At 42.0% G+C, this 21206-nt stretch overlaps 1 protein-coding gene across 2 annotated transcripts in view; it reads right to left on the reverse strand.

Moving 5' to 3' along the window:
- Positions 1 to 18016, reverse strand: part of LOC118361564 (supervillin-like) — a 138948-nt gene extending 120932 nt beyond the window's left edge. For both annotated transcript variants that reach the window (XM_052483281.1, XM_052483283.1), the window contains exon 1: positions 17648 to 18016. The gene's annotated coding sequence lies outside the window, so the exon portion shown is untranslated. The remainder of the gene's footprint in view (positions 1 to 17647) is intronic.
- Between the last annotated feature and the right edge of the window lie 3190 nt (positions 18017 to 21206).

The raw sequence follows: 21206 nt of genomic DNA on the forward strand, positions 1-21206 counted from the left end.
TGCGTTCTCTGGAGTGGTGAATCACGCGTCACCATCTGGCATTCCGACGGACTATTCCGGGTTTGGCAGATGCCAGGAGAACGCTACCTGCCCCAATGCATATTGCCAACTGTAAAGTTCTGTGGAAGAGGAATAATGGTCTGGGACTGTTTTCCATGGTTCGGACTAGGCCCCTTAGTTCCAGTGAAGGGAATCTTAACACTAAAGTGTAAATTACATTCTGTACTTCTAACTTTGTGGCAACAGTTTGGAAGGCCCTTTCCTGTTTCAACATGACAATACCTCCGTGCACAAAGCGAGGTCCATATAGAAATGGGTTTTTCCGAGATCGGTGTGGAAGAACTTTACTGGACTACACAGAGCCTTCAACCCCATCAAACACATTTGGGATGAATTGGAATGCCCACTGAGAGCCAGGCCAAATCACTTCACGAATGTTGTTGTGGCTGAATGGAAGCAAGTCCCCACAATAATGTTCCAACATCTAGTGGAAAGCCTTCCCAGAAGAGTGGAGGCTGTTATAGCAGCAAAGGGGGGGACCAACTCCATATTAATACCCATGATTTTGGAATGAGATGTTAGATGAGCAGGTGTCAACATACTTTTGGTCATGTAGTGCATCTTTACTTAAGTACGACAATTGGATACTTTTTCCACCACTACCTTTTTGCCTCCGTGGATCAAAAAATGTTCTGTCTGTTCCCAAAATCATTTGGAGTGTAGGCTATTTGGCACGGGCACAGTTAGGCCCAAAATGAGCAGGCACCAAATGGACAGAGAGAAACAGTTGGGTCAGTCTTTTTATAGAGCCTGTCAAACAAGAGATGTCTCTGAAGGAAAGACGGATATCATGTTGTGACCTTTTATTTCTAAAATAAAATAAAAACCTCAATCTAGGGCTATAGATCTAAATTGCACAATAATTACACATTTATGCATAAGGAAAGGTATTTTCCTTTTATTCACCCCATCTGACACCCACCGGCCCTTCATCCACGCAATATTTTATAACCCTAAACCCCACCCGCCCCACAGCTATAACCGCAGGGTCTGTGGGTTATGATTCAACCTACGCTTCACTAGTGTACCCGTTTTTCCCAGGACAGTCAAACCCATCTGTGGTCGTGACTTTTCAGACTACAAAAAAATAGGTACATTTATGCACAAGACACATCAATTAATGTAGGCCAAATCAATGGCAATCGCTGAATGTCATTATGCACACTGATGTTTTTGTAAAAGTCAATTTCTTCAAATCATGCGAGTATACATGCAGCTTGGATGCTGGAATTACACTGAATAAAAATATAAAAAACATTTTCAAAGATTTGACTGAGGCGCATAAGGAAATCAGCCAATTGTAATAAATTATTTTGGACCTAATCTATAGATTTACTGGGAATACAGATATGCATCTGTTGGTCACAGATACCTTTAAAAAATAAAATGGGGTGTAGATCAGAAAACCAGTCAGTATCTGGTGTGACACCTCATTCAGCATGATATCTTCACATAGAGTTGAGTTAAGAGCACAGTTCTCCAGCGTGCCAGTAGCCATCTAAGGAGAGCATTTGCCCACTGAAGTCGGTCCCGACACCGAACTGCAGTAAGGTCAAGGCCCTAGTGAGAACAACAAGCACGCATATTAGCTTCCGAGACATTTGACAGCTTGTGAAGAAATTCTTTGTGCATATGGAAAATGTCCGGGATCTTTTATTTCAGCTCATGAAACCAACACTTTACATGTTGCGTTTATTTTTTGTTCAGTGTATGTTGGAGTAGAGGAACATGCACAGTTAGCCTACTTTCTGAAGTGATTTGTTTGACATCCAGGGGAAAATATCAGGACTGGTTGTGTTCATGCCACATTAAAATGTAATACATTTTTACAGTTTAAATTACACCTTTGTTAGGCCCATAAATGTCATGGTGTAATTCGCACTCTGCTTAAATGGCTAACTTACTGCCCTCCCTCTGCCCATCCACAGGTCTCTACCCACTCAGACAACGTAGGCTCCTAAAACGATTATTGATTAGATGTATTACTCCATTACACTGATGTCCATTAGTGCTTAAACCCACCTCAACCTCTCCAGTACCCATAAACATGGATTAAGGTACTGGTAGGGCTGGGCGATATACCGTATTTTACTATATACACACCGGTATTTATGCACGGGCAGCTTTTGTTTTTACCTTCTATAACCATTTTAATGTTTGGTTTGTTAAAATGTGATACGCCGTGTGTAACGTCCATTTTTATTGTTTACTCAGCTACAGGAGTCATCCCTCCGCTCTCGCCATGCCGCTTTCGTCAGACCTAGTCCCACCTCCTGTCACTCAAGGAGCGCATTGGTTGCTGATTGACCACCAGACTTTCGTTCAGTCTGCATAGTCAATGCAGCACAAGCAGCAATGTTGATGACCACGATGTTTCTACTTTGATCTTAACATAAATCCACAAGCGTTCTACAATTGCAATATTAGTTTGTGTTTCTTACATCCGCAAACATCTAGTTTATATTTTCTTAGTAAGTTAAGCTAAATCGTGTTAGCCACTAATGCTAATCGCTAGTTAGCTAACTAGCTAATAAAAGTAGTGAGTTAGCTCAAACGTAGCTAGCTAATAAATCCGGATACCAGTACTGGTGGGTGCTTAAATCAGCATGTTGTTTGTGCAAAAGCATCTTCTAAAATCAAGGAGAAATATGTTGGCTATATGAATAAAGCTTTAATGTAGCCAAAGACTATAGGCTCCCTTAGGAAACACTGAACATCACTTTGGTTCCTACTCGGTCACAATAACTCGTCCATGGCATTTTCATTAGTTGTCATGTCATTCAAAGTGCCCACTATTATTTATATTCTAACTATGGAATTATAATAAACATTATATTTCCAAAAGTTCACCCAAGTGTTTCGATCTAAATCGCAATTGCAACATTTGGTAAAAAAATAAGGCCTAGTATTTTTGCCCATATTGTGGCAGTGTGGAATTTATCTCAAATAAGGGAAGGAGAAGTAGAAATGTATGAAAATGCAGGAAATTTTAGGTTGAAGTTGAACAGTGTAAAGCAATCCGAATGGAGAAAGACCCATTGAAATCACTTAGAATATATATGTATGTGATGCCACCCTAGGGTCACACACTACTCAAAACAAATTCAGAAGTTTATTAATCAAAAACATAAAATACTGTAATCAACGTGAAAAATACCATGATGATATTTTCGCCATATCGCCCAGCCCTAGGTACTGGCACAGACCTGTATTCTCGTGTTTTTTTTTTATTTTGCATCGTTTTAACAATATATTTTTTAAATATTATAATCTACATTAACAATATCACTGCATTGTTGGGAAAGAGCTCTCAAGGTAAGAATGTCAATGTATTGTTTCACACCTTTTGCATCCTGTGCCCCTGGTGAATAAACTTTGAAAACTTTAAACACTGAAGCCTGCAGGCTATAGGCCTCAAGTCACTAACAATGTTTTGATGTTTAAATTCTGATAGCACTTAAAATCAGATTTATGGAAACAGAGGCAGACACTACCACCCATGTATGCAGTGGGCATTAGGCATTACAACCCAAACATCTGAGAAGTGCCTGCCAGCCTGAGCCAAAGAACTGTTTAATTGACTTTGTCCATCGCATTAGTGGACACTTAGTCCACTCTTAGTGCAAACTCCAGATTGTTTGGGTTTGTGAGGGGAAATACGGCTTGCAAAATCAATGGCATTTTATCCAATGATGTGAATACTGCACAAATGGATTGGCCTGGAATTAGGGCACTCAGGAATTTCCTGGATTTAAGAAAGTCTCCAATGAGATATACATTTACATTTTTTCTTTGAATAATAATTTCAAATGAAACGTTGCACTTGGCACTCTACTGCACATCCTCGTCAATGCCGCTGTTTGTTCAGTAGTGTCAGCAGATCAGGAAATGCCTCAGTTATCGCTCTAACATGTCATCTACTCTACTCCATGCAGTCCCTCAACGTATGGTAATCTCACTGTAAACCAAGTGAGTTCATGGGGTTGGTTTTATGTGGTAGCTTCTGTACATGCTTGTAAATCGGTTGGGGGCGATTTAGTTTCCATGCATTATACTTGTATACTCAAGAAACCAACTGCAGGAATGATTTCAGCATCAACTTCAGACCTGCTTTAGCATTGATCATAAATTAAGTATTTGGGATATCGTTGGACTTTTGGAGAACACAGAGGTGCGATTGTTTGAGGGATTGCATTACATCTGTATCAATCAACAGTGTTAGAGACACATTTTACTCGTGTCTCCATGGCAACAAAGCCAAGCCAAAACATTATGCTCCATCCAGTCCATCGCATCACACCATCATCAGAACGTAATAGTGAGGGGGCCCAGAGGGGCCACAGCAAAGAGAGAATCAAATGGCACCCTATTCCATGTAGTGCACTACTTTTGACCAAGGTGCCATTTGGGATGCACACAGGCATCATCCAGCTCTGTATCTGGTGCATTACACACAGGTGGAACCCCGCTTTACCACAAACATGGACTCTTTCTTCACATCAGTGAGACTGAGCAGAGCAAAACGCCAACCTCAGCCGCCCCCAATCTGCTTTCAATCCCCCCAAAGAGGGGGGGGGGTGACAGTAAGAGGCTGAGGCCCCCCAACTCTGGGCCCCTAACCTTGTGAACCCTCTCCCCAGCCCCCAAAACAATGTAACACCCAACAGACCTTATGTAACCAAAGCAGGAGAGCATTTCCCACTCGGAAATATAGAGTTAGGAACTCTGGAAACACAGTGGGTAGGCAAACAGAGGCCACATCCCAAATTGTACCAGATGCGCTATAAAGTGCACTACTTTTGACGAGAGATTTATGGGCCCTATTAAAAAGTAGTGACTACATATAGGAATAGGGTGTCATTGGGAACGCATCCACAGACGGAGGCCAGGCACTTATCAGACGCTGTTGGCTTGTACTGGGGGGGGTTACAGATAATCATAGCCAGCTGTGAAAGGATAAGATCAGGACAGGAAGCCAATTATGGGATGGATAGACTGCGATGGTCCAAGTACTAGGAGGGGCGGTTGCCAAGGTGATACGATGGTCATACAACACAATATCTGAGTCCCAAATGGTGCCTAACAATGGTTGCCATTTGGGACAGGCCCTACAGCTGTCCTGTTGCTACCATCATATCAGACAATTAGCGTGTTATCCAACACAGTGCTCACTATTCATTCATACCATGGCCAGTCCAGTCATCGATTTCATCTAACACCCTACTGCTAAATTTCTGTTCTTCAAATCAACAGGCAACGCTACAGATGTCAAGTCAAAGACAACACCAGCGGCTGATTTTAGTGGTGAAAAATGGTGCCAATCAACTTGTATATACTGTATGAGGAATAGAGAGGAAGACAACCGTTTGAGCAGTTTGGATTTGAATGTGAAGAAAATCTCTTTGGTAAGAACATGTGACTCATCTCCAACAGACTCATCAACTAATCCTGATAACTATTATCCTGCTAACTTTATTAGTCTTTGAGAGACATTTTTCTTCATGTTTTTGCACTTTCAAATTTGAGCAATTATTTCTTCCATAAGGTTAAATAAATTCTGCCAAAACAAGGTTAATTTTGTAATAGTCCAATTATTATATATATATATATTTTTAAATCATAATTTGTTCCTTAGACAAATTCTACTGTATGAAAAACAATGCCAGTTTCATAATCCTCTGCAGACATCAGAACATGGAAATTCAGCGAGACAGATTAAGTTCGTATCCAAGATGGCGTAGCAGTCAGACATCTTTTGTCCTCGTCTTGTCATATACATACACACGTTTTTTTTTTAAATAAAAAAAATCTTAACCTCAACATACTCTCCTGCAATCCGCCTCACCCAATGTGGTATGATCTGCTATTTTCTTTACTTTTGAACTGGAACCACTGCTAGCGGTCATCAGCTACCTTTGGCCCGGACAACTCTCGCCAGTCTGCATAGCGCGATACAAACCAGAGCAAATCGGACGCATTTTTATCCATATCTCTGGATTCCTACCACGAGCTCTGAACCTTTTCACATGGATCATCGCAGCTAGCTAGCTGCTATCCGAGTGGCCACTCCTGGCTAACGTCTCTGTCCCGAAGCAAGAACCAATTAGCCTGAAGCAAGCCTTTGCTAGGCCCATCTCCCGGCTCGCCGAAGAGGTCCATCAGCCACTCCTTGGGCTTCAATGCCTATTTTTCCAATTGGCCTGGACCCCTTTTAATGCCGACACGGAACCCCGCCGACCCAACACGATTGGACTACTGACATAAAACCCAGTGGTGGGCCGTCAGGGCCAGCAAGGCCTTCTCTGCTGGCCTAAACATCATCAGAATATACTTTTTTTTTTAAATATATTTTCCCACAAATATGTATTAAATTATTCCCCAGAGTAAGAATTATACTCTTCATTTCATAGCTTTCCTCTTGGTTGCACTGCTTCCAGCCCCAGGTTGAGATTTGGAGGGCTGGTCTTTATGTTAGATCTTTTATCCAATCATATTGAGCCATCATGTGTTGCCAGGGGTCTAAAATCTGCCCCCAGGCCTTCAGAATCAACAGTGCGGACACTTGTAGCTTAAAGTGAATGGAAATGAAAATTCAGTGTTAACCAGCTTCAGAGTTGGCTATTGTACGCCAGCAGGCGTAGTGCGTGCACGTCTTTTGATTGGTTTACCAATATTGAGAGGCAGGTCCTATATGGGCAGGTCTATGCAGAACCACAGAACTAGGAAACAGAATTTGATAAACAAATTAATTTGCGTACTACTAAGCTGTTTTTTCAACCCACAATGGCAGAAGGAGAAGATATCGATTTGGTCGAGGATATAATTATAACTCCATTCTCAAGACAAACCTTTCAAGAAAAGTTAGACATTGTCAGGAGAGGTCGCCCGACGCGGACACTACAAAGCCTGTCACAGGCGGGAAAGGGGTTCGTTCGCCACTTTCAAAGTTCCAACTACGAGCGCTATCAATGGCTCACAGGCTCCGAGAAGCACTGCAAACTGTACTGCTGGGAATGCCTATTATTTGCAAGTGATCGATTTGGTGTTTGGAGCCACACTGGCTTTGCAAACTTGAGTTGTCTAACCAAGGCAGCAACGAGACACCAAAGTACAGCTGGGCACTTACAAGCAACGGTGCTTTTGAAAACTTGTGGGGACACCTGAGTGGATCTACAGCTCAACAAACAAGCCCGCAGGGCAACGGAGCTGCACAATGAAAAGTTATTGTACTCTTCCCCTGCAATTCTCTGAATAAAAATGTCAATTTCAAGGTGACGCAACGCCTGGTTATACTGCGTTTGTCTAAATGTATAGTGTCTAGAGCCATGGCATCATAATGATTGTAATAAGAGGTGGATTAATTCGGGTGGGACTGTGTAGGACCTCACTGAAGGCCCAAGCCCCAGACACGCCACTGATAAAACCCCCTCGGACTAATTTCAACTGGCTCCTCCGTCGCTAAGTCCCCAGAATGCCCATCTGCTAGCCGCGGCCCACTAGCTGTCTAAAGCATGTCAGACTGTTAGCTGAAGAGGCCCATCGGACAAATTCTTTGGGCACTATACCTGTTTTGCTGGTCTGCCGACGTAAAAGCACAAGGGGGCTACAACAAACATCTTCCTTCGAGACATCCCTCTTAAGGCCTTTCTACTAGCCCCGGCCCTCTAGCTGTCTGAAATGCCGTGTCTCCGGCCCACCGAGCTACACACTGGACCCCTATGATCACTCAGCTGCGCATGCCTCTCCATAATGTCAATATGCCTTGTCCATTGCGGTTTTGGTTAGTAATTATTGCCGTATTTCACTGTAGAGCTTCTAGCCCTGCTCAATATGCCTTAGTTAACCCTTTAGTTCCACCTCCCACACAAGCGGTGACCTCACCTGGTTTGAATGATGTTTCTAGAGACAATATCTCTCTCGTCACTCAATGCATAGTTTACCTCCACTATATTCACATCCTACCATACCTTTGTCTGTACATTATGCATATTCAAGTCTATTTTACCGTGCCCAGAAACCTGCTCCTTTTACTCTCTGTTCCGAACATACTAGACGACCAGTTCTTATAGCCTTTAGCCGTACCCATATCCTACTCTGTTCCTCTGGTGATGTAGAGGTTAATCCAGCCCCTGCAGTGCCTAGCTCCACTCCCATTCCCCAGGTGCTCTCATTTGTTGACTTCTGTAACCGTAAAAGCCTTGGTTTCATGCATGTTAACATTAGAAGCCTCCTCCCTAAGTTTGTTTTATTCACTGCTTTAGCACACTCTGCCAACCCGGATGTCCTAGCCGTGTCTGAATCCTGGTTTAGGAAGACCACCAAAAACCCTGAAATTTCCATCCTTAACTATAACATTTTCCGCCAAGATAGAACTGCCAAAGGGGGCAGAGTTGCAAACTACTGCAGAGAAAGCCTGCAGAGTTGTCTTAATATCCAGGTCTGTGCCCAAACAATTTGAGCTTCTACTTTTAAAAATCCACCTTTCCAGAAACAAGTCTCTCACCATTACCGCTTGCTATAGACCACCTTCTGCTCCCAGCTGTGTCCTGGACACCATATGTGAATTGATTGCACCCCCCCCATCGATCTTCAGAACTCGTGCTGTTAGGTGACCTAAACTGGGACATGCTTAACACCCCGGCCATCCTACAATCTAAGCTTGATGCCCTCAATCTCACACAAATGATCAAATGAACCTACCAGGTACAAACCCAAATCCGTAAACACGAGCACCCTCATAGATATCATCCTAACCAACCTGCCCTCCAAATACACCTATGCTGTCTTCAACTAGGATCTCAGCGATCACTTCCTCATTATCTACGTCCGTAATGGGTGTGCGGTCAAAAGACCACCCCTCATCACTGTCAAATGCTCCCTAAAACACTTCAGAGACCTGGCCCGGTTATTCTGGAAGGATATTGACCTCATTCCGTCAGCAGAGGATGCCTGGTTATTCTTTAAAAAGTGCATTCCTCACCATCTTAAATAAGCATGCCCCGTTCAAAAATAATTTAACCAGGAACAGATATAGCCCTTGGTTCACTCCGGACTTGACTGCCCTTGACCAGCACAAAAACATCCTGTGGCGTACTGCATTGGCATCGAATAGCCCCTGCGATATTCAACTTTTCAGGGACGTTAAGAACCAATATACACAGGCAGTTTGAAAAAGTTAGCTTTTGTTTTCCTAACACAATTTTGCATCCTGTAGCAAACTCCAAAAAGTTCTGAGACACTGTAAAGTCCAAGGAGAATAAGAGCACCTCCTCCCAGCTGCCCACTGCACTGAGGCTAGGAAACACTGTTACCACCAATAAATCCACGATAATTGAGAATTTCAATAAGCATTTTTCCACTGCTGGCCATAGTTTCCACCTGGCTACCCATACCCAGCCCTGCACCCCCCACAGCAACTTGCCCAAGCCTCCCCATTTCTCCACCCAAATCCAGATAGTGGATGTTCTGAAAAAGCTGCAAAATCTGGACCACTACAAATCAGCCGGGCTAGAGAATCTGGACCCTCCTCTTTCTAAAATTATCCGCCAAAATTGTTGCAACCCCCATTACTAGCCTGTTCAACCTCTTTCATATCGTCTGAGATCCCCAAAAATCTTCAAAAGGAGGAGACACTCCAGACCCAAACTGCTACAGACCTATATCTATCCTACCCTGCCTTTCTAAGGTCTTCGAAAGCAAAGTAATCAAACATATCAACCAATTCGAACCCAATCGTACCTTCTCCGCTATGCAATCTGGTTTCCGAGCTGGCCATGGGTGCACCTCAGCCACGCTCAAGGTCATAAACAATATCATAACCCCCATCGATAAGAGACAATACTGTGCAGCTGTACTCATCGACCTGGCCAAGGCTTTCGACTCTGTCAATCACCATATTCTTACCGGCAGACTCAACAGCCTTGGTTTCTCAAATGACTGCCTCGCCTGGTTCACCAACTACTTCCCTGACAGAGTTCAGTGTGTCAAATCGGATGGGCTGTTGTCCAGACCTCTGGCAGTCTCTATGGGGGTGCCACAGGGTTCAATCCTCGGGCAGACTCTTTTCTCTGTATCCATCAATGACATCGCTAGCATCACTACTATCACTACTACTTCATCCCCATACTGCATTTATTTATCTAGCTCCATTGCACCCCAGTATCTCTAATTGCACATTCATCTTCTGCACAGCTACCATTCCAGTGTTTAATTGCTATATTGTAATTACTTCGCCAGCATGGCCTATTTATTGCCTTACCTCCCTTATTTGCACACACTGTATATAGAATTTTTCTACTGTATGTTTGTTTATTCCATGTGTAACTGTGTTGTTGTATGTGTCGAACTGCTTTGCTTTATCTTGGCCAGGTCGCAGTTGTAAATTATAACTTGTTCTCAACTAGCCTACCTGGTAAAATTAAGGTGAAATTAAAAATAAAATTGAAAAAAGTTCACTTCTTGAAGGACTGAGGTATAGAGCAAAACAGAAAAAGTATTAAAAGCATTTACTGCTACTTGACTGCATGATTATGGTGCATTGGGCATGACCTATACGAACAGTGCAGTTGCTTGTGGTACAAACAAAAATAGAATCTTATTCTAGTTCCGTGGTACACAGATCATAATTATCAGCATCATATGGTTGGTAAAACTGCCCCATAGGATAGGGCCCTGGTCAAAATGAGTGCACTATATAGTGAATAGGTTGCCATTTGGGATATACCCATTGTCTTCGCCAGTTACAATGGAGGGTCAAGGCTGGGTAGGTAGTCACCCACCCCACCACTAGTTAGAGATACCCCTTGACAATACTTTGTTTTTTTGCTAGGTAGCGTTAGTCTGCTGTACCTGCACCAAAACGCCTGTATTTTTCATGTTTCCAGCACTTATTTCCATGATCAAAACTCATTGTCATTCTCCCTCGTCTCTCTGTAGCAGGCATATAATGAACAATATGCTTGGAACGAATCGCAATATATATAGAATCTTGAGAATTGCAATACATTTGGTATCGGCAGTTAAGTATCGATTTAATATCGTATTGCAAGGTCTCTGGCAATTCCCAGTCCTACCCACCACCCATTCCTTAGTAATACGATTACACAAAGGTAAATACTTGTAATAGTTTGGCCCTCATCACCCATCCCATTCCCCTGCAATGTTCAAGAATAAATGTTCTTCTCATCTCTGACTGAGGCAGATCTACTAGTTTCACTGCCTGCACTCAGTGAACACACACACTGAGCGCACAAGAAATTATTATCCTTCAAGACCACTTCCAAGTGAGAGATAATAGGGTCTTCGTAATTAGGGTATGGAGCAGGTCTTTATTTGGCAGGTACTTGTATACCTACCCTACCTGCCAAATAAGGGAGGATTAACACAACACTAGTTTATTGGTCTTTGTGTTCTACCTTGAACCGACAACACTGTCTGAAATAGGTTATGAAAACAGGCCTAATGAGCATTTAGGCTAGTCCGCTGGCGCCATCTACAACAGACCGTCAGTTAACGACATGCTCAAAAGCGAGACAGAATGAGAACACGAGGTCAGGGATACTTACATAATCTTCCTGTCTGGGTTGGCACCCCCCCCTTGGGTTGTGCCGTGGCGGAGATCTTTGTGGGCTATACTCGGCCTTGTCTCAGGATGGTAAGTTGGTGGTTGAAGATATCCCTCTAGTGGTGTAGGGGCTGTGCTTTGGTTAAAGTGGGTGGGGTTATATTCCTGTTTGGCCCTGTCCGGGGGTATCATCGGATGGGGCCACAGTGTCTCCTGACCCCTCCTGTCTCAGCCTCCAGTATTTATGCTGCAGTAGTTTATGTGTCGGGGGCTAGGGTCAGTTTGTTATATCTGGAGTACTTCTCCTGTCTTATCCGGTGTCCTGTGTGAATTTAAGTATGCTCTCTCTAATTCTCTTTCTTTCTCTCTCGGAGGACCTGAGCCCTAGGACCATGCCTCAGGACTACCTGGCATGATGACTCCTTGCTGTCCCCAGTCCACCTGGCCGTGCTGCTGCTCCAGTTTCAACTGTTCTGCCTGCAGCTATGGAATCCTGACCTGTTCACCGGACGTGCTACCTGTCCCAGACCTATTATTTGACCATACTGGTTATTTATGAACATTTGAACATCTTGGCCATGTTCTGTTATAATCTCCACCCGGCACAGCCAGAAGAGGACTGCCCCCCCCACTCCTCCCCTCATCTCATAGCCTGGTTCCTCTCTAGGTTTCTTCCTAGGTTTTGGGCTTTCTAGGGAGTTTCTTAGCCACCGTGCTTCTACATCTGCATTGCTTGCTGTTTGGGATTTTAGGCTGGGTTTCTGTACAGCACTTGAGATATCAGCTGATTTAAGAAGGGCTATATAAATATTTGATTTACAGTAGATGGGGATGAGTCCCAAATGGCACCCTATTCCCCATATAGTGCACTACATTTACATTTACATTCCCAAATGGCACCCTGACATTCCCCAATAGTGCATCTAAATCTTTTAGTGAGAAGGATTACTTTATCCTATCCTAGGTATTTTTGACCAGGGCTCATAGGACTTTGGTTAAAATCAGTGCCCTACAGTGTATATGGAATTGGGTTCCACAGACCGTGATCGCTCTGTATAGGCTGGCCATAAAGATGCTTCATAGGAGTAAGATCCATGACAAATCCTACATGACAGACAGTAATCCGGCTCCTTTACTTGGGTAATAGAGCGGCTTTAGATCCATGTATAGGCTACTTCATCCATTGGCATATCTTCTCTATTAGTCCTCTAATGAGAGTTCAGCTTGGCCATGAATCATTGTAGCCTGAATGTGGATTGTTTCAAGAGACTTGAAAAATACCAAAATAATCCTATATAAGAACCCATACAGCAGAGCAAACAGATTAAACAGTGAGTGGAGTGGGCTTAGGGGGTGATAAAACAATGTTGTAGTGCACTGATCGACATGGACAGGTGTGTGAGTGTGTGTGTTTACCACAGCCTCAAAAGAAAAGATCTGCCAACTTCAGTATTGGGCCATTTTACACTAGGAAGCTGCATCGCACGGTGAAACATCGGAAGCCATTCAATTTTAATGAAGAAAAGTGAGAGAAGCGGATGGACCATTGAACGATGCGAGCATGGGCGAGGGAGCTGACAGGGCAGGACTAAAGTTGGGGAAAGCTGAACTTTATTCAAATCTTCCACGACATTGCAACGCGAGTGACCAATCAAAGCTCACCATAGCTTCCAACCCCTACATGATTGGCTGACAAGGGCTGTTGATAGGTAGCACTACATAGCTTGCTAAAACCCACGAGGGTGAGGATAGAGTGGCTAGGCGGCACAGAGGTCCAGTTTATATAGATGCCTTTAGGTGTGGACCCCAGCAACGAAAATCAAAAGGTATGACATGCAGTATTCTCCCAAGTGATAAAGGCTACCATCCTATTGTTAGGCCCGTTCCCCTGGCCTGCTGTCCTGGATGTTGAGCTATTGGGTGAAATGTTCTAAGGGTAACGTGATCTATCATTTAGTAATAAAGTATTCTGCTCTGGGCGCCAATGTGCTGGCCGGGCTCTCCAGTTTCACAACCTTAAAAAGGTCCCGCATAGTCAAGATTATATTTTCCATGAAATTGGATGATACAAGATCAAAGTATGAAAAATGTCCGTCGCTTCTTCATTGAGAAGGTTTGATCATAAAGTTACTGGTCCTCTCCTGTGTCAAACATGTTGAATTGCTCTTATCCAGAGCAACCCAGAGAGCCATGAGGGTTAAGTGCCTTTCGGTTAGTGGTCCAAAACTCAAACGCTAGGCTACCTGCCACGCCACTTGGATTCAGGAGGTGGGAATATTAAATCGGGATTTTATGACATCACAAAATCCAAATACGCCAATGATAACATCTTATTCTCTTAACCAATTGAAATAAGTACTGTCTTCACAGAAGGAGTGTTCGCAGAGGGGAGTGTTTTACATATCTAGGTAGCAAATCTACTAGTGCTAAAATATTACTGCAGCTTGTCTGAAAATATAATTACAGGTTTCCCCTATTTATCAATGGAAAATATACTTACAGGATTCTGCGTTCATCCGTGTCTGGTTTTAGCTAGTAACTGTCTAGCTACCGTAGGTTTTCAGCCAGCATTGAACAAAAATTTAGAAATGTCAGATTGGAGACGATTGTCACAACTTAACGCATAGGCAGGCTATCAGACAAAATAAAATTGCAATTTCACTATTGCATTACGTTAGTGGTTTTTCCTTTTCATATGTGTCCATTTTGTTTATATGCGTGTTACTGTTGTCTTAGGCCTATAAGGCCCCATGTAAAAAATAATGAGAGTTCACAATTGTTTGTACACTTGTTCACAAGAATATGAGTCTTAAAACAAGCCTTTGCACTGTGTTATTATCATGGCACTTCAGTCATAATAATTATTAAAGTTATTACTTAAAAATATAGAGCTACAAATGAGATGCCAGGTTGGAGAGGACTCCATCACATGTGTTGACAACATTAACGCATGACAAAGATATGCCTTCCTCTATTTCCTTTTCTGCAAATAAAATCCCATTCCAATCCCATTTCGACCCACATACAGTGGCTTGTGAAAGTATTCACCCCCCTTGGCATTTTTCCTATTTTGTTGCCTTGATACAAACACCCCAAAATTCCAGGTTGTTTGTATCATTTGATTTACACAACATTCCTACCACTGTTAAGATGCTAAATATTTTTTGTGAAACAATCAAGAAATAAGACCAAAAAAAAAAATGACAACTATTCACCCCCCAAAAGTCAATACTTCGTAGAGACACCTTTTGCATTAATTACAGCTGCAAGTCTCTTGGGGCAAGTCTCTTGGGGCATATCTCTAGAAGCTTGGCACATCTAGCCACTGGGATTTTTGCCCATTCTTCAAGGCAAAACTGCTCCAGCTCCTTCAAGTTGGATGGGTTCCACTGGTGTACAGCAATCTATAAATCATACCACAGATTCTCAATTGGATTGAGGTCTGGGCTTTGACTAGGCCATTCCAAGACATTTAAATGTTTCCCTTTAAACCACTCGAATGTTGCTTTAGCAGTATGCTTAGGGTCATTGTCCTGTTGGAAGGTGAACCTCCGTCCCAGTCTCGAATCTCTGGAAGACTGAAGCAGGTGTCCCTCAAGAATTTCCCTGTATTTAGCGCCATCCATCATTCCTTCAATTCTGACCAGTTCCCCAGTCCCTGCCATTGAAAAACATCTCCACATGGGTGTTCTCGGGTGATGAGAAGTGTTGGGTTTGCGCCAGAAGTAGAATTTTCCTTGATGGCCAAAAGGCTAAATCGTTGTCTCATCTGACCTGAGTACATTCTTCCATATGTTAGGGGAGTCTCCCACACGCCTTTTGGCAAACACCAAACATGTTAGCTTATTTTTTTTCTTTAAGCAACAGAGATGGGAGTTTTGCAGCTCCTTCAGGGTTATCGTTAGTCTCTTTGTTGCCTCTCTGATTAATGCCCTCCTTGCCTGGTCTGAGAGTTTTGGTGGACGGCCCTCTCTTGGCAGGTTTGTTGTGGTGCCATATTCTTTCCATTTTTTAATAATGGATTTAATGGTGCTCTGTGGGATGTTCAAAGTTTCAGAGATTTTTAGTATAACCCAACCCTGATCTGTACTTCTCCACAACTTTGTCCCTGACCTGTTTGGAGAGCTCCTTGTTCTTCATGGTGCCGCTTCCTTGGTTGTGCACCTTGCTTAGTGGTGTTGCAGAATCTGGGGTCTTTCAGAACAGGTGTATATATATACACACACTAAGATCATGTGACACTTAAAGTCCACCTGTGTGCAATCGTAGTTAAAACAACATAACATAGGAACAACTCCAACGTGGATGAATACTTTTGCAAGGCACTGAATCTATTCACACAAACTCCAATGTATTTCTCCACATTTCTAAACTTTCTGGACATATAATTAAATAAAGGTTCAATAAAAATATATAGGCCTATAGAGAGAATCAGCAAACTCCTACACACCTGTAAAAGGACCAGTCAATCAAAGCCACCAGAGTATGACAACAGCAAATATTTATCCTTTCCTTAAAACCCAAAAAATGAAATTAGGTTATGAAAAAAAATATTGACAATGAAAGTATGAAGGGGAGAGAGACGGCTATGCGATTGTCAATTTCATATTATCATTCAAATAGAAACCAATACACATCCATAGCCTATTTATCCGTGTTGATTAGCCTATAAATTAAGAAAAGACTTATTATACCATGCCCGTTTGGAGAGGATTGGCACATTGTCTGTTTGACACAATAATGGCACATTATTAGGCCTCAGCGAGAACAACCTTGACTGCTGTTGAATAATTCATGAATAGTCAGACACATTCAACCTTCTTTAAAAATACCTATTTATTTATTTAGCAAGCAATAAAAATGTGTATTGTATGAAAGAAAGTCCACACAAGTGCCATAGCCTATAGGCTTGTGCTTCTACAACACCACATATTTAGTGGTTTAGCATCAAACGATAGTTGGTGAGAGCAGATGTAGACGGTTTAATAGACTAAGTAAGCAAAACAATTGCTTATAATCATTAGTAAATACTCACGCTATTAGGTCAAGTTTATCTACATGAAAATAAGAGTTAACATTTTTAATTTTTCCAAAATGTCACCTAGGCCTATTTTAAACAGTTTTGACCGTTGTTTTCATGACGGTCTTCATTCATTACAGTCAGTTACACGGTTATTCAATTACCATCACAGCCCTAGTTGGATAAACAAAATAATTTGTGAAACCACGATTTGATGCATGACAGGTTTTTGTTGTTGCATTGCGTATTAGCTCATTTGTTTGAGCATCTCACTGCAACACCTTCCATGCTTGACATAGGTGTTTTCAAAGAACTGTCAGTCAAGGTGAGCTCCCTGCCCACTCAGTCCGTCTTTTCAGACTTCCTGGTTGTTTGACATGAGAAAACAATTTTATAAATGCAAAAATATATACATTTTTATTTTATTTTTTATGTTGTGGCTAATGTTTTAACCACTCAAAATACAATTTTACATGGGAATCGGAATGACTGTTCGGTACCTTTGAGTCCCAAACGGCACCCTATTCCCAGCTCTGGTGAAAAATGTACACTATCTGGGTGCCATTTGAGACGTTACGAACCTCTCCAAAGGCGAACCTTTGACTTTAAACCTTATGTGCGGGGAATTAAGACCGTTTGATCAGATATACCAATGATATCATGTCAATGGACTGTTACTTGAGAATGAAGGCAATAGGCTACGTGACAGTGATGGACTGCAAGGGAGTATAGACTACAATACGCAATCAATGGGGAGCAGGGCATGTTTTGTTTTGTTTTTACACTGATGTGCAACGTTAATTGATTAATTGTTAGCACAGATGAACAAAATTAACATCCCAAAAAAAGAATGCATTAAAAAACGGGGAAGGAATTCTCGAAACATTTAAAATTAGTAATTTGGTGAGTGGAAAAACATGCAATGAAATGAACCAATTTGTAAGTCGCTCTGGATAAGAGCGTCTGCTAAATGACTTAAATGTAATGTAATGTAATGAACTTACCACTGGCACCCTTTGTTGAATTTTAAACGATGTGACAATTAGCCTATGGATGACGTCTTCGAATATTCTGAGGGAAAAGTTGTCATTCGCTAATTCTTTAAGCACTCGTGTTTGCGAGAGAAAAATCAGACGATAAGATGTTTGAACATAAATTTTCTTTAGAATTTGTCATCTGTCCATACGTTCTGATGCTTTATTCTAAACCCTTAAATAATCACCCAAAACGCTTTTTATATTACAAAAGTAAATAGGAACGCTATCCGGAGAGAAACAAACGCCGCTGACAATTCCGAATGGTCTTGCTCAAGTGCAAACTCTCATTGTATGTATATAAACGTACGCTCGCCTGCAAACTTATCCGCAGTTGCCTTGTGCTAGTAGCTTCCGCACGACGTGAACCTATTCTTAAAGGACGAGACCCATCCGGGCATGGTCCAAAGTAGCCCTTGATCATGACTCTCAGGGCGCCTTTACGTACACTACATGGCCAAAAGTATGTGGACACCCCTTCAAATGAGTGGATTCGGCTATTTAAGCCACATCAGTTGCTTTCAGGTGTATAACATCGAGCACACAGCCATGCATTCCCCAAAGACAAACATTGGCAGTAGAATGGACAATACTAAAGAGCTCAGTGACTTTCAATGTGTCACAGTCATAGGATGCCACCTTTCCAATAAGTCCGTTCTTCTAGAGCTGCCCCGGTCAACTGTAAGTGCTGTTATTGTATAGTGGAAATGTCTTGGAGCAACAACGGTCAACTGTAAGTGCTGTTATTGTGAAGTGGAAATGTCTTGGAGCAACAATGGTCAACTGTAGGTGCTGTTATTGTGAAGTGGAAATGTCTTGGAGCAACAATGGTCAACTGTACGTGCTGTTATTGTGAAGTGGAAATGTCTTGGAGCAACAATGGTCAGCTGCGAAATGGTAGGCAGCACAAGCTCACAGAAGTGGACCGCCGAGTGCCGAAGTGCGTAACGTGTAAAAATCGTCTCTCCCTGGCTGCAACACTCACTACCGAGTTCCAAACTGCCTCTGGTAGCAATGTCAGGATTGTAGGGAGAAGGCAGGAATTACACCTAGAGTTTAAGACCTCGGTCCAAAGTTGTGGACATTTTTTACAAAGGCACTCAAAACCACCTGTACAGATACACGCCTCTTAAACCAACAAACAGAATCATTCAGATTTGTTATTCATCCATTAACTTTGTTATTCATACACAAACACACACAGGACCAGCAGATGAGAGCCTGAAATGACATATGGGGACAATGCTGATTCCAATATCCAATCCATTTCAGTCTGAGTTAATGGGAATAGACCAAAGGTCCTTTGTCCATTACAATGACCATGAATACACTGAACAAAAATGCAAACGCAACAATTTCAAAGATTTGACTGAGGTACAGTTCATGCGCTCTAAAAAGTAGGGTTTCAACGAGGGTTCTAAGATCCTCAGTTCTTTGAAGATCCTCAGGCTTCTTGGCACTGAAAATTACACCCAAAAGGTTCTTCCAAGAACCCCATAGGAGGTGGGGTTCACCAAGGGAACCTCCTTAGTTGGTGGGGGTTCTTGCAGGAACATAACTGCCCAACTGAAACATTTGGATTTGAATTGGAAAGAACAGCAGGTGCAGGAACGTAAGTGAAAAATGTAAAGATCTCCTCAATTTAAGGTATGTTTTGTCCCTTGTATGATCTCAATTGATATTGTTTTATGACGATACCATCTATCTTTTAATATTTGTGCAAATCTTTCTAAAACAGAAAATGGACATAATTCAATGGATATCAATCAACAAAGAGGTGAGAATATGTTGGCTATAAGAACAAGTTGAAGGCTGGCTGTATTGGGTTCAGATGACTGAACTGCTCACCTTTGTGTCTGTGTCTGCAGGTATACAGACGAGGAGGCATACAAAGGTATTGGTATGTTATGCAGATCACATTTAACATCCTCCTCCCTTACCTCTTCAATAAACATCCCATAGGCCTCTACATTGTGGACAAGGTACGTGTATGAAAACCATTATCAAAAGTGTTTTTCACGTTTAAAACAAAAACCAGGGTATGAATACTGTCGTGTGCATGTTTTGTTAATCATCTGTATAATGACTCTTTTTTTAAACTCACAGACTTCTCCCTCCCTACACCTCTGACTAATTTAACAGGAAACCTGTTTGATCACCATGCACTGCAAAATCCTTGTGGCTATGAATACATTAACATAAACACGCCAGAGGATAAACCCATCGGACTTTGGACTTTTCCTCATATTTAGATGTTTTTATTCCGCTTTGCCACGAAAATCATAATAAACACTGACAACTAACATATTGTGTTATTGTTATGTGTATTATTAATAATAATAGGGGATGGGTTAGTTAAGAAATTAACCCCAAAAGGTTCTTCAAAAGGTTTTCAGAGGATCCATTTTGGGCTCATTGAATCATTTTTAGGGTTACCCCCCACAGTTTCAGTTTGAAGATCCCCTAAAGGATACTCCAGGAACCTTTTATTTTTATAGTGTATAACGGAATCTGTCAATTGAAATAAATTCATTAGTCCTTAATCTATGGATTTCACATGACTGGGAGTTCAGATATGCATCTGTTGGTCACAGATACCTTTAAAAGAAAAGTAGGGGCATGGATCAGAAAACCAGTTAGTATGGTGTGACCACCATTTGCCTCATGCAGCTTGAAACATCTCCCTGGTCAGGCTGTTGATTGTGGCCTGTTGAATGTCGTACACGTCGATCCAGACAATCCCAAACGTGCTCAATGGGTGACATGTCTGGTGAGTGTACAGGCCATTGAAGATCTGGGACATTTTCAGCTTCCAGGAATTGTGTACATATCCTTGCGACATGGGGCAGTGCATTATCAAGCTGAAACATGAGGTGTTGGTGGTGGAACAATGGCACGACAATGGCCCTCAGGATCTTGTCATGGTATCTCTGTGCATCAGTGGAGGCTGCTCAGAGGAGGAAGGGGAGGACCGTACTCCTCAGTCAATTTCATAAAAGTTTTACATTCAAAAAGTTATAATTTTTAGATAAAAATATAGTAAATATAATCACATCACCAAATCATTTATTAAAACACACTATTTTGCAAAGAAGGTCTATAGTAGCCTCCACAGCATTCTGGTGTAGCCAGAAGACAGCTAGCTTCTGACCTCCTCTGGGTACATTTAATTCAATACAAACCTAGGAGGCTCATGGTTCTTACCACCTTCCATAGACTTACACAGTAACTACAATGTCCTCCAACCTATCAGAGCTCTTTCAGAATGATCTGACATGTTGTCCACCCAATCAAAGGATCAGATAATTAATCTATACCTGAAAACATAAGCATAAGCTGCAAAAAAATGTGGTGAAGTAGTTGACTCAAAGAGAAAGAAAGACAGTAGTTAAACAGTTTTGAACAAATTAATTTCTTCCAAAATGAAGGAGAAGCAAGAGAGAAACAGCGAGAGAGAGAGGCATAAGGCCATGCTCATGAAAGGAAAATTGTCCTCCCTAATCTTAAACGGCACTGACTGCCACTGCTG

The sequence above is a fragment of the Oncorhynchus keta genome, chromosome 28, assembly GCF_023373465.1.
Source record: "Oncorhynchus keta strain PuntledgeMale-10-30-2019 chromosome 28, Oket_V2, whole genome shotgun sequence".
In the NCBI taxonomy this organism is placed as follows: domain Eukaryota; kingdom Metazoa; phylum Chordata; class Actinopteri; order Salmoniformes; family Salmonidae; genus Oncorhynchus; species Oncorhynchus keta.